This window comes from Leuresthes tenuis, unplaced genomic scaffold, assembly GCF_036924035.1.
Source record: "Leuresthes tenuis unplaced genomic scaffold, fLeuTen1.0.hap1 SCAF_116, whole genome shotgun sequence".
NCBI lineage: Eukaryota > Metazoa > Chordata > Actinopteri > Atheriniformes > Atherinopsidae > Leuresthes > Leuresthes tenuis.
This window is the reverse complement of record NW_027325470.1, coordinates 45,754-58,773: the sequence shown is the minus strand read 5'-3', so window position 1 is coordinate 58,773 and position 13,020 is coordinate 45,754. Positions and strand designations below refer to the sequence as shown.

The 13,020-nt window shown below is 42.0% G+C and overlaps 5 non-coding genes across 5 annotated transcripts; 1 reads left to right on the top strand and 4 right to left on the bottom strand.

Moving 5' to 3' along the window:
- The first annotated feature begins 3,690 nt into the window (after positions 1–3,690).
- Positions 3,691–3,804, top strand: LOC140287166 (U5 spliceosomal RNA). Its single transcript, XR_011911519.1, has one exon. It is a non-coding gene; the product is annotated as a U5 spliceosomal RNA (small nuclear RNA).
- Positions 3,805–7,048: 3,244 nt separating this feature from the next.
- Positions 7,049–7,232, bottom strand: LOC140287175 (U2 spliceosomal RNA). Its single transcript, XR_011911527.1, has one exon. It is a non-coding gene; the product is annotated as a U2 spliceosomal RNA (small nuclear RNA).
- A 308-nt stretch (positions 7,233–7,540) lies between these two features.
- LOC140287161 (U5 spliceosomal RNA) lies at positions 7,541–7,654 on the bottom strand. The gene has a single exon (XR_011911514.1). It is a non-coding gene; the product is annotated as a U5 spliceosomal RNA (small nuclear RNA).
- Positions 7,655–9,922: 2,268 nt separating this feature from the next.
- Positions 9,923–10,106, bottom strand: LOC140287173 (U2 spliceosomal RNA). The gene has a single exon (XR_011911525.1). It is a non-coding gene; the product is annotated as a U2 spliceosomal RNA (small nuclear RNA).
- Positions 10,107–10,414: 308 nt separating this feature from the next.
- LOC140287168 (U5 spliceosomal RNA) lies at positions 10,415–10,528 on the bottom strand. Its single transcript, XR_011911521.1, has one exon. It is a non-coding gene; the product is annotated as a U5 spliceosomal RNA (small nuclear RNA).
- Between the last annotated feature and the right edge of the window lie 2,492 nt (positions 10,529–13,020).

Sequence of the window (13,020 nt, the reverse complement as noted above, 5' to 3'; positions counted from 1 at the left end):
GGTGTATAGTTGGGCATTCGCACCTTTTTTTTACCCATTTTTCAGGTATTATGGGTGGACATTCACACCTTCTTGCAGCTGAACACCTCCTCTCCCACTTATGATCATGTGTGGTTTGATTTTCGAAAATTTTCTTTCATGTTTTCTAGCAATTATTGATGGACATTTAGACCTTCTTGCAGCTGAACACCACCTCTCCCGATTTTGATGATGTATGGACCAGCATTTTTACCTTTTCTAACACATTTTTCAGCAATTATGGTTGGAGATTCACACCTACTCACAGCCGAATAACTCCGCTACCGCATTTGATGGTGTATAGTCGGGATTTCTCACCCTTTCTCATCAGCTTTTTGCAAATTATGATCTGACATTCACACCTACTTCCAGTTGAACAGCTCTGCTCCCGCTTTTGATTATGTTTGGTTAGATATTCGAACCTTTTCTTAACTACTTTTTACAAACTTTGGTCGGACGTTCACACCTTCTTGTAGCCGAACACATGCACTCCTGCTTTTGATGATGTATGGTTGGGCATTCGCACCTTTTTTTTACCCATTTTTCAGGTATTATGGGTGGACATTCACACCTTCTTGCAGCTGAACACCTCCTCTCCCACTTATGATCATGTGTGGTTTGATTTTCGAAAATTTTCTTTCATGTTTTCTAGCAATTATTGATGGACATGTAGACCTTCTTGCAGCTGAACACCACCTCTCCCACTTTTGATGGTGTATAGTCGGGCTTTCGAGCCTTTTCTTCCCCAGTTTTTACAAATTATGGTTGGACATTCAGACCTTCTTGCAGCCGAAAACCTCCACTCCCTCTTTTGATCATACATTGTCGGGCATTCGCACCTTTTCTTACCCGCTTTTTACAAACCATGGTTGGACTTTCACACCTTTTAGTAGCCGAACAACTCCGCTCCCGTTATTGATTGTGTACAGTCGGGTATTTTAACCTTTTCTTACCCGCTTTTTACCAACTATGGTTGGACATTCACACCTTCTTACAGCAGAACACCTCCGCTCTCTGTTTTGATTATGTATGGTTTGACATTCACACCTTCTCTCACCCGCCTTTTACTATGGTCGGCCATTCACAGCTTCCTCTCCACCATACTTGTATGGTGGGATATTCACACCCACCTGCATCCGAAGACCTCCGCCCCCACTTTTGTTGATATTTAGTCGGTCATTCGCACCTTACCCGCTTTTGGCAAACTATGGCCTTCTTGCAGCCAAAAACCTCTGATCTCGCTTTTGATGATGTAAGGTTGGGCATTCAGACCTTGCTTCACCTGCTTTTCACCAAATATAGTCGGACATTCACACCCACTTGCATCCGAAGACCTCCGCCCCAAATTTAGTTGATATTTAGTCGGACATTCGCACCTTACCCGCTTTTGGCAAACTATGGCCTTCTTGCAGCCAAACACCTCTGATCTCGCTTTTGATGATGTAAGGTTGGGCATTCAGACCTTGCTTCACCTGCTTTTCACCAAATATAGTCGGACATTCACACCTTCTTGCAGCCGAACACTTCCGCTTTTAGTGTTCTATGAGGCATTCACATATTTTTTTTCACCGTATTTTATAGATTATGGTTGGAAATTCTCACCCACTCTCATCCGAAGACCTCTCCTCCCGCTTTTGTTAATATATAGTCGGGCATTCGAACCTTTTCTTACCCGCTTTTTACAAATTATGGTCGAACATTCACACCTACTTGCAGCTGAATACTTCCGCTCCACCTTTTAGGTATGTATGGTTGGCATTTGCACCTCTTTTTAATACTGATTGCTGAAGATTAAGTTGTTCTTTCTCAAACTACAATTTTTTTTTAATTGTTGAAACTTGATTTGAAGTGGATAAATAAGGAGGACAAAAAGTTTTAAGTCAGGCTGATAGAAGGAATTAATTTTATAGCAAAATCTGTATTTCGTCATATGTCGAGAGATGCTTATTGCTGAAGAAGTTCTTTCTCATTCTACAAAGTACAACGTTGTTTATCGTTGAAACTTGATTAGACATGAATAAATATGAAGGACAAAGCAGTCTTAACTTGGTTTGAGTTAATGAATTTGTTTTATAGGAGAATCCGAATTCGTGCATAACCCATAAAATAGAGCTTATTTTCGGATTCCTGAAGAATGAGTCTGGTTCTTTCTCATAATACAAAGTTTGTTGTTTATTGTTGAAACTTCATCAGAAGTGAAGAAATAAATGAATGCCTATCAACAAATGTGGGATCTAAACTCTAGTGCTTCCTCTAAAATAATTTCCTTTCTCAATTTAGAAATGTGTGTGTGTAAGTCACAACACCCGTGACACCAAAACGGCTTTCTTTTCTCTACACTCTGCACTATGAGCACACACACCAAATCAGAAAGGCTTTTTTCTCTCTTTTCTACATTATGGACTGTGGGGACACAAAACCGCTCTCTCTCTTTTTTTTTTTTATCGTGTGCCAGGGCGTTGTCTCACGTATTAGATTATGCTTAAGATATGAATGGGTTTATCAGTCACATCAGAATCCATACATACTGATCCTCCCGTAATAAAATGGTCGGATCTTATCAAACACACTTTGTTTCTTGTGACAATCAAGTCAGCGAAACAGCGTATACACGTCAAGACACTGAATCAAGTTTGCCACAAGAACTCATAAGTTTGGCAGTATTGCTCTGCCGTCAGCAATCATACACCCATTTTATTTTCGTGAGACATGTGCAAGCACCTGTTCATCTACTGTTCTATCACTATGAATTAGTGATCTATTATCAATAAGGATACTTCTACAACTACTATCAAAGTATGTCCGGACTTCTTACGTTGTCAGTTGCTATATATGAATAAGTGGGTAGCTACTGACAAGCATTAAGCATGTCACACAGCCCAAACATATAACATTTCAGGACACACCACACAGTTAACAACCACAGTGAAGCGTGTCAAAGCCCAAACATGTAACATTCAACAGGACACTTACACAACACATTCAAATCAAACAGTCAGACAACATACAAGAACATATACCCCAGCCGGCATTGCTCCCTGCCTATTTTCGTACAGCACACTATGTGTGCGCACACCTTTATTCACAAACTCTTCAACTTATACTCTTTTACCGAAGCTGCTACAGCTCGATTGGCCGAATACCCTTTGATCCTATTTCGGTGAATTTGACATCTGCCTTACATATAACAGATTAGCGGTTTAGCAGTTTTAATTTAGTTTGAGTTGTTTTTTTTGTTTAAATCTTTCTAGACATGGTAAATATTAAGGACAAAGCAGTTTTCACATAGTTTGAGTGAAGGAATTCATTTTATAGATAAAATCCCAAGAGTCTGCTGAGAAAAGAGAGTGAATGCAAAGTAGACTTTAACACGGCTATGGGAGCGAGCCGAGTGTGGGCTAACCGGGAGAATTGCTTGAAAGAAACGCGACACCGAATGAGCGATCAGAACAAAGCCTCAATACGGGATTCTCGTGGTGTTTTTGTTGCTGCCTTGTCTTTTGCACAGAGTAAAAGACAAGGCAGCCATCGAATAGGGCCCGATTGTTCCTACTTGGTCAGCCGAGGAGCAAGAGGGGGGGGGGGCAAGCGTCTCAACCAAGCAAAGCTCACCATGGGGAAGGTGGCTATGCCAACTAGCCTGATGCCCTGCTCCCGCAGTGACGGATAATCGTACTCTGGTTTCTCTTCATAACGTACAAGTCTTTCGCCTTTTACTAAAGATTTCTGTGGAGAGCAGCACTAATGAGTTGTTTCTATTTTTGGCAGGCTTTACCTTTGCGGGTGAAGCCCTTTCTGTCTGTGCAAAAGAAATATTCTTACTGTGCAGAGTGACTTCTCTGAGTAGAATCGCCTTACTTGTTGCGACTGTGCCGATGTTCGAAGCTGGAGTGCAAAGTTGTTGCTTGAATGGTGCTTGCTGGAGCGTGCGGGAGTGCAAAGTTATACCATTTAAAAGGGCTGAAGAGTGCTCAGTGCAGCGGGTGGGCGACACTCTGGCCACCTTGAAAACCGAGGTTACATCCACTACCAGGGGCAGCCCAAGTACTGCCGCAAGTGTGGTGAGCATGGGCACCTGGTTGAGGCTTGTACCAAGGTGTTATGTGGGAAGAGCAGAGAAATTGGGCAAACTTTTGGAGAGTGTCCAAATGGCAGGAAATGTAATCTCTGTGGAGAATTAAATCACCTCTTCAGAGATTGCCCTAAATCTTTTGCCAACAAATTAAAGACGGTAAAGCCACAGTCAAGCCAACAAAGAGAAGGACCAAAGGTGGCAGTTGGTGAACAAAGTGAAGAGGTTGACCCAATAAATTCAAACTTCCCGCCAAAAGCTTGGATTGGAAGTGAGGAGCAAAAAGGGGAGGGGCCTGTAGAGGCCTCACCACTCAGTGTTGAAGTCTGTGAGAATTCACAGGCAGAGGGTGGAGCTACGCTAAATGAGGAGGAAGAGCAGACAGGTGAGTCTAGTGAAGATACTCACCTCCCCGAAGGTCAACAGCCGAAGAGGACGGCATCTGAGCCTCTGATTCCCCAGTGGTATCAGAGAAGAGGGGAAGGGTTAGGTCCCTTTCAGACAGTTCTTCAGTGGAAGAACCTAGAGTCTTCCCCTCCGACTCACGAAATGAGGTCTCCTTTTTAACTTCAGCTCTGCAATCAACCCCCAGGGACTCAAAGTTAAATGCAACATTGCGTCAGAGGCCAACACCGAGAGTCCGAAAAGGAAATATAGATCACCCTACTCACTTTTCACCTAAAGAAATGAAGGAAGAGCTAGTTTCCCAAGAAATAACCTGTGTGTAATTTGTTTTGATAACTTAGAAAAACGAAAATGACATACCTACTTTCCTTTATGCTTTTAATGGTTCTCACCTTCTCAACACTAAATGTGAGAAGTGTGAAATTAAAGACAAGAGCCCAGAGTATTTTATCCTTCTTAGACTCCATTAAATCAGATGTGTTTTTAATACAAGAATGTGGACTACCTTTTTTAAAAAACCATAGACAATGGGAGGAAATGTGGCCCCATTTATCGATATGGAGTGGCTCAAATCAAAATAAAAATGATGGTGTGGCCATTCTAATTAAAAATCCGCATGTTCTGGTGAAAGGTAGCACAGTGGTGAGAGACGGACGGGCACTTTTAGCACACTTGAATTTTATGGGGCAAGACTTTAACCTCTTAAATATTTATGGTTTCAATGGAAAAAATGAAAGGTATGACCTTTTAGAAGATATACAGCTTTACATGCTAGGGCAAGTACCTTTAGTTGTAGGAGGGGATTTTAACTGTATCTTGAGCAGGAAAGATAGAAAAAGAGCAGGGGTAGATTTTAAAGTGGATAAGACTTCGATTTTACTTCAGGGCATATGCAGGGATTTTAAGCTTACTGACTGTTTTAAAACCATGCATCCCAGAGAGGAGGGCTTCACCTGGTTTAGTCATGATGGCACCAGAGCCTCTCGCATTGATTATTTCTTTACTAGAGATTGCCCACCCACTGATGTTAGATTAACCCCTGTTTTCTTTTCAGACCACCTTATGCTCTCCTGCACCCTTTCACCCCCTTCTGGTGTGACGGTAGGAAGTGGTCTGTGGAAACTCAACTGTTCCCTGTTGGAGGATGAAATCATAGTCAGTCAGTACAGGGAATGTTATAAAGAGTGGCAGACCCTTCAAGACCTCTACGAAACACATGCACAATGGTGGGAAATGGTGAAGGAAACGACCCAGACTTTTTTTAAACAGCAAGGTAAACGTAAAAAAAGGAAAGAGAATAGATGTATGATGGGACTACATAAACGCTTACAGCGCTACTTTAAACTAAATCAGTGTGGCATAGACTTTAAAGAAGAAATCAAAGATGTCAAAAAGGAAATGTCAGTTTTAGCAGAAATAAAGAGTAAAGGAATTTTTGTAAGAAGCAGGGAGCAGGAAATTGAGGAAGGTGAAAAAGAAAGAAAGTTATAAATAAAAAGGAGTGTAATCAAAATCTAAAAAGAGAAGATGGGTTTTTAACAAAATCCACACAAGAGATGATTGAAACTGTACATACCTTTTATAGTAACATGTACAAAGAGAAACCAGTGCACTTGGAAACATCGGCAGAAATCTTAAAATTCGTTGACAAAACCGTAAAAGAGAATGCACACTTGACACAGAATTTTACTGCTTTAGAGTTAAAAAAATGCCTAACAGGTTTTAAGAGAAGTCGAGCTCCGGGTTTAGATGGGCTTCCTGCAGAATTCTATCTGACCTATTGGGACCTTTTATCATCAGACATTTTAGATGTTTTTAAAGATTTTGAAAAACTCGACCGACTGCCTGACAGTTTTAGAGTGGGAATAGTGACTCTACTTTATAAAAAAAATGATAAGACTGACCTAAAGAATTGGAGGCCAATCACACTTTTAAACTTTGACTGTAAACTTTTTAGCAAGGTTTTAGCGACACGGATGTCCTCTGTTTTAGAGGAGGTAATTCACCCAGACCAAGCTTGTGCCATCTCAGGGAGACAACTCACCGACAGCCTCGTACTGATTCGAGACATCATTGATTACGCTAGAGACAGAAACACCCGGCTTGTCATCTTAAATTTAGACTTTGAAAAAGCATTTGATCGGGTCTCGCATCAATATCTCTTTCAGGTGTTGCAGCCATCGAAAAGGGCCCGATTGTTCCTACTTGGTGAGCTTTGCTTGGTTGAGACGCTTGCCCCCCCCCCCTGCTCCTCGGCTGACCAAGTAGAAACAATCTATTCGATGGCTGCCTTGTCTTTTACTCTGTGAAAAAGACAAGGCAGCCACAAACACCACGGGAACACCGTATTGAGGCTTTGTTCTGACCACTCATTCGGTGTCGCGTTTCTTTCAAGCAATTCTCCCGGTTAGCCCGCACTCGGCTCGCTCCCAGAGCCGTGTTAAAGTCCACTTCGCATTCACTCTCTTTTCTCAGCAGATTAAAAGAAAGTTTCATCTTGGGCTCCCTGAAACTTCCATCCTGCACCGCTGTTTGCTTTTTCACAAGAGCAGAGGAGAGCGCACCGTTCCCAGCGGCACTGCAGTACCGGGTCGAGGCTTGGAGTGAACGGAGCAAGCTTCTTTTTCAACTCCTATTCTTAAAAATCCATTTAATATGTTGTCCTCGTATAGAGGACATATTAAACTGATAAGAACAGATACTACACTTGATATTAGCCAAAAGGCCGAGAAGCGATAACTGTCCACTGTTTCAGGTCCGAGGGCCCTTGCTGGCACAATGCGCACTTGTAGCAGTGTTCTTTTTATGGCCATAGGTGGCCAGAGTGTCACGTTGCCCCTCCGCCCACCCGCTGCACTGAGCACTCTTCAGCCCTTTTAAATGGTATAACTTTGCACTCCCGCATGCTCCAGCAAGCACCATTCAAGCAACAACTTTGCACTCCAGCTTCGAACATCGGCACAGTCGCAACAAGTAAGGCGACTCTACTCAGAGAAGTCACTCTGCAAAGTAGCAAGATTTCTTTTGCACAGACAGAAAGGGCTTCACCCGCAAAGGTAAAGCCTGCCAATAATAGAAACAACTCATTAGTGCTGCTCTCCACGGAAGTCTTTAGTAAAAGGCGAAAGACTTGTATGTTATGAAGAGAAACCAGAGTACGATTATCCGTCACTGCGGGAGCAGGGCATCAGGCTAGTTGCCATAGCCACCTTCCCCATGGTGAGCTTTGCTTGGTTGAGACGCTTGCTCCCCCCCTTGCTCCTCGGCTGACCAAGTAGGAACAATCGGGCCCTATTCGATGGCTGCCTTGTCTTTTACTCTGTGCAAAAGACAAGGCAGCAACAAAAACACCACGAGAATCCCGTATTGAGGCTTTGTTCTGACCGCTCATTCGGTGTCGCGTTTCTTTCAAGCAATTCTCCCGGTTAGCCCGCACTCGGCTCGCTCCCAGAGCCGTGTTAAAGTCTACTTCGCATTCACTCTCTTTTCTCAGCAGACTCTTGGGATTTTATCAATAAAATGAATAAATTCACTCAAACTATGTTAAAACTGCTTTGTCCTTCATATTTACCATGTCTTGAAAGATTTAAACAAAAAAACCAACGTTGTACTTTGCAGTAAAAGAAATAGCAAATCTAAAGTTTCAGGAATCCGAGAATAAGCTTACTTTCATGAGTTCTTCACGATTTCGGATTTTGCTATAAAATGAATTCCTTCACTCAAACTAAATTAAAACTGCTAAACCGCTAATCTGTTACATGTAAGGCAGATGTCAAATTCACCGAATTAGGATTATTCGGTATTCGGCCAATCGAGCTATAGCAGCTTCGGTAAAAGAGTATAAGTTGAAGAGTTTGTGAATAAAGGTGTGCGCACACATAGTGAGCTGTAGGAAAATAGGCAGGGAGCAATGCCGGCTGGCGTATATGTTCTTGTATGTTGTCTGACTGTTTGATTTGAATGTGTTGTGTAAGTGTCCTGTTGAATGTTACATGTTTGGGCTTTGACACGCTTCACTGTGGTTGTTAACTGTGTGGTGTGTCCTGAAATGTTATATGTTTGGGCTGTGTGACATGCTTAATGCTTGTCAGTAGCTACCCACTTATTCATATATAGCAACTGACAACGTAAGAAGTCCGGACATACTTTGATAGAGTAGTTGTAGAAGTATCCTTATTGATAATAGATAAACTAATTCATAGTGATAGAACAGTAGATGAACAGGTGCCTGCACATGTCTCACGAAAATAAAATGGGTGTATCATTGCTGATGGCAGAGCAATACTGCCAAACTTATGAGTTCTTGTGGCAAACTTGATTCAGTGTCTTGAAGTGTATACGCTGTTTCGCTGACTTGATTGTCACAAGAAACAAAGTGTGTTTGATAAGATCCGACCATTTTATTACGGGAGGATCAGTATGTATGGATTCTGATGTGACTGATAAACCCATTCGTATCTTAAGCACAATCTAATACGTGAGACAACGCCCTGGCACACGATAAAAAAAAAAAGAGAGAGCGGTTTTGTGTCCCCACAGTCCATAATGTAGAAAAGAAAGAAAAAAGCCTTTCTGATTTGGTGTGTGTGCTCATAGTGCAGAGTGTAGAGAAAAGAAAGCCGTTTTGGTGTCACGGGTGTTGTGACTTACACACACACATTTCTAAATTGTGAAAGGAAATTATTTTAGAGGAAGCACTAGAGTTTAGATCCCACATTTGTTGATAGGCATTCATTTATTTCTTCACTTCTGATAAAAATGATAAGACTGACCTAAAGAATTGGAGGCCCATCACACTTTTAAACTTTGACTGTAAACTTTTTAGCAAGGTTTTAACGACACGGATGTCCTCTGTTTTAGAGGAGGTAATTCACCCAGACCAGGCTTGTGCCATCTCAGAGAGACAACTCACCGACAGCCTCGTACTGATTCGAGACATCATTGATTACGCTAGAGACAGAAACACCCGGCTTGTCATCTTAAATTTAGACTTTGAAAAAGCTTTTGATCGGGTCTCGCATCAATATCTCTTTCAGGTGTTGCAGCCATCGAATAGGGCCCGATTGTTCCTACTTGGTGAGATTTGCTTGGTTGAGACGCTTGCTCCCCCCCCTTGCTCCTCGGCTGACCAAGTAGGAACAATCGGGCCCTATTCGATGGCTGCCTTGTCTTTTACTCTGTGCAAAAGACAAGGCAGCCACAAACACCACGGGAACACCGTATTGAGGCTTTGTTCTGACCACTCATTCGGTGTCGCGTTTCTTTCAAGCAATTCTCCCGGTTAGCCCACACTCGGCTCGCTCCCAGAGCTGTGTTAAAGTCTACTTCGCATTCACTCTCTTTTCTCAGCAGATTAAAAGAAAGTTTCATCTTGGGCTCCCTGAAACTTCCATCCTGCACCGCTGTTTGCTTTTTCACAAGAGCAGAGAAGAGCGCACCGTTCCCAGCGGCACTGCAGTACCGGGTCGATGCTTGGAGTGAACGGAGCAAGCTTCTTTTTCAACTCCTATTCTTAAAAATCCATTTAATATGTAGTCCTCGTATAGAGGACATATTAAACTGATAAGAACAGATACTACACTTGATATTAGCCAAAAGGCCGAGAAGCGATAACTGTCCACTGTTTCAGGTCCGAGGGCCCTTGCTGGCACAATGCGCACTTGTAGCAGTGTTCTTTTTATGGCCATAGGTGGCCAGAGTGTCACGTTGCACCTCCGCCCACCCGCTGCACTGAGCACTCTTCAGCCCTTTTAAATGGTATAACTTTGCACTCCCGCATGCTCCAGCAAGCACCATTCAAGCAACAACTTTGCACTCCAGCTTTGAACATCGGCACAATCGCAACAAGTAAGGCGACTCTACTCAGAGAAGTCACTCTGCACAGTAACAAGATTTCTTTTGCACAGACAGAAAGGGCTTCACCCGCAAAGGTAAAGCCTGCCAAAAATAGAAACAACTCATTAGTGCTGCTCTCCACGAAAGTCTTTAGTAAAAGGCGAAAGACTTGTATGTTATGAAGAGAAACCAGAGTACGATTATCCGTCACTGCGGGAGCAGGGCATCAGGCTAGTTGCCATAGCCACCTTCCCCATGGTGAGCGTTGCTTGGTTGAAACGCTTGCCCCTGTGCAATCGACAAGGCAGCAACAAAAACACCACGGGAACACCGTATTGAGGCTTTGTTCTGACCGCTCATTCGGTGTCGCGTTTCTTTCAAGCAATTCTCCCGGTCAGCCCACACTCGGCTCGCTCCCAGAGCCGTGTTAAAGTCTACTTCGCATTCACTCTCTTTTCTCAGCAGACTCTTGGGATTTTATCTATAAAATGAATTCCTTCACTCAAACTATGTTAAAACTGCTTTGTCCTTCATATTTACCATATCTAGAAAGATTTAAACAAAAAAAAAAACAACGTTGTACTTTGCAGTAAAAGAAAGAGCAAATCTAAAGTTTCAGGAATCCGAGAATAAGCTTACTTTCATGAGTTCTTCACGATTTCGGATTTTGCTATAAAATGAATTCCTTCACTCAAACTAAATTAAAACTGCTAAACCGCTAATCTGTTACATGTAAGGCAGATGTCAAATTCACCGAAATAGGATCTAAGGGTATTCGGCCAATCGAGCTGTAGCAGCTTTGGTAAAAGAGTATAAGTTGAAGAGTTTGTGAATAAAGGTGTGCGCACACATAGTGAGCTGTAGGAAAATAGGCAGGGAGCAATGCCGGCTGGGGTATATGTTCTTGTATGTTGTCTGACTGTTTGATTTGAATGTGTTGTGTAAGTGTACTGTTGAATGTTACATGTTTGGGCTTTGACACTTCACTGTGGTTGTTAACTGTGTGGTGTGTCCTGAAATGTTATATGTTTGGGCTGTGTGACATGCTTAATGCTTGTCAGTAGCTACCCACTTATTCATATATAGCAACTGACAACATAAGAAGTCTGGACATACTTTGATAGTAGTTGTAGAAGTATCCTTATTAATAATAGATAAACTAATTCATAGTGATAGAACAGTAGATGAACAGGTGCCTGCACATGTCTCACGAAAATAAAATGGGTGTATGATTGCTGACGGCAGAGCAATACTGCCAAACTTATGAGTTCTTGTGGCAAACTTGATTCAGTGTCTTGACGTGTATACGCTGTTTCGCTGACTTGATTGTCACAAGAAACAAAGTGTGTTTGATAAGATCCGACCATTTTATTACGGGAGGATCAGTATGTATGGATTTTGATGTGACTGATAAACCCATTCGTATCGTAAGCATAATCTAATACGTGAGACAACGCCCTGGCACACAATCAAAAAAAAAAAGAGAGAGCGGTTTTGTGTCCCCACAGTCCATAATGTAGAAAAGAGAGAAAAAAGCCTTTCTGATTTGGTGTGTGTGCTCACAGTGCAGAGTGTAGAGAAAAGAGAGAAAAGAAAGCCGTTTTGGTGTCACGGGTGTTGTGACTTACACACACACATTTCTGAATTGAGAAAGGAAATTATTTTAGAGGAAGCACTAGAGTTTAGATCCCACATTTGTTGATAGGCATTCATTTATTTCTTCACTTCTGATGAAGTTTCAACAATAAACAACAAACTTTGTATTATGAGAAAGAACCAGACTCATTCTTCAGGAATCCGAAAATAAGCTCTATTTTACGAGTTATGCACGAATTCGGATTCTCCTATAAAACGAATTCCTTAACTTAAGTTAAGACTGCTTTGTCCTTCATATTTATTCATGTCTAATCAAGTTTCAACGATAAACAACGTTGTACTTTGTACTTCTTCAGCAATAAGCATCTCTCGACATATGACGAAATACAGATTTTGCTATAAAATGAATTCCTTCTATTAGCCTGACTTAAAACTGTTTGTCCTCCTTATTTATCCACTTCAAATCAAGTTTCAACAATTAAAAAAATGTTGTAGTTTGAGAAAAAACAACTTAATCTTAAGCAATCAGTAGGGTAAGAAAGGGTAAGAAAAGGTGCAAATGCCAACCATACATCACTAAAAGGTGGAGCGGAAGTATTCGGCTGCAAGTAGGTGCGAATGCCTGACAATGTATGATCAAAAGAGGGAGCGGAGGTTTTCGACTGCAAGGTCTGAATGTCCAACCATAATTTGTAAAAACCGGGGAAGAAAAGGCTCGAAAGCCCGACTATACACCATCAAAAGCGGGAGCGGAGGTGTTCGGCTGCAAGTAGGTGTGAATGTTCGACCATAATTTGTAAAAAGCGGGTAAGAAAAGGTTCGAATGCCCGACTATATATTAACCAAAGCAGGAGGAGAGGTCTTCGGATAAGAGTGGGTGAGAATTTACAACCATAATCTATAAAATGCGGTGAAAAAAAAGGTGTGAATACCCCATAGAACACTAAAAGGTAGAGCGGAAGTGTTCGGCTGCAAGAAGGTGTGAATGTCTGACCATAGTTTTTAAAAAGCGGGTAAGAAAAGGTTTGAATGCCCGAACATACACCATCAAAGGAGGGAGCGGAGGTGTTCCGCTGTAAGAAGGTGTGAATGTC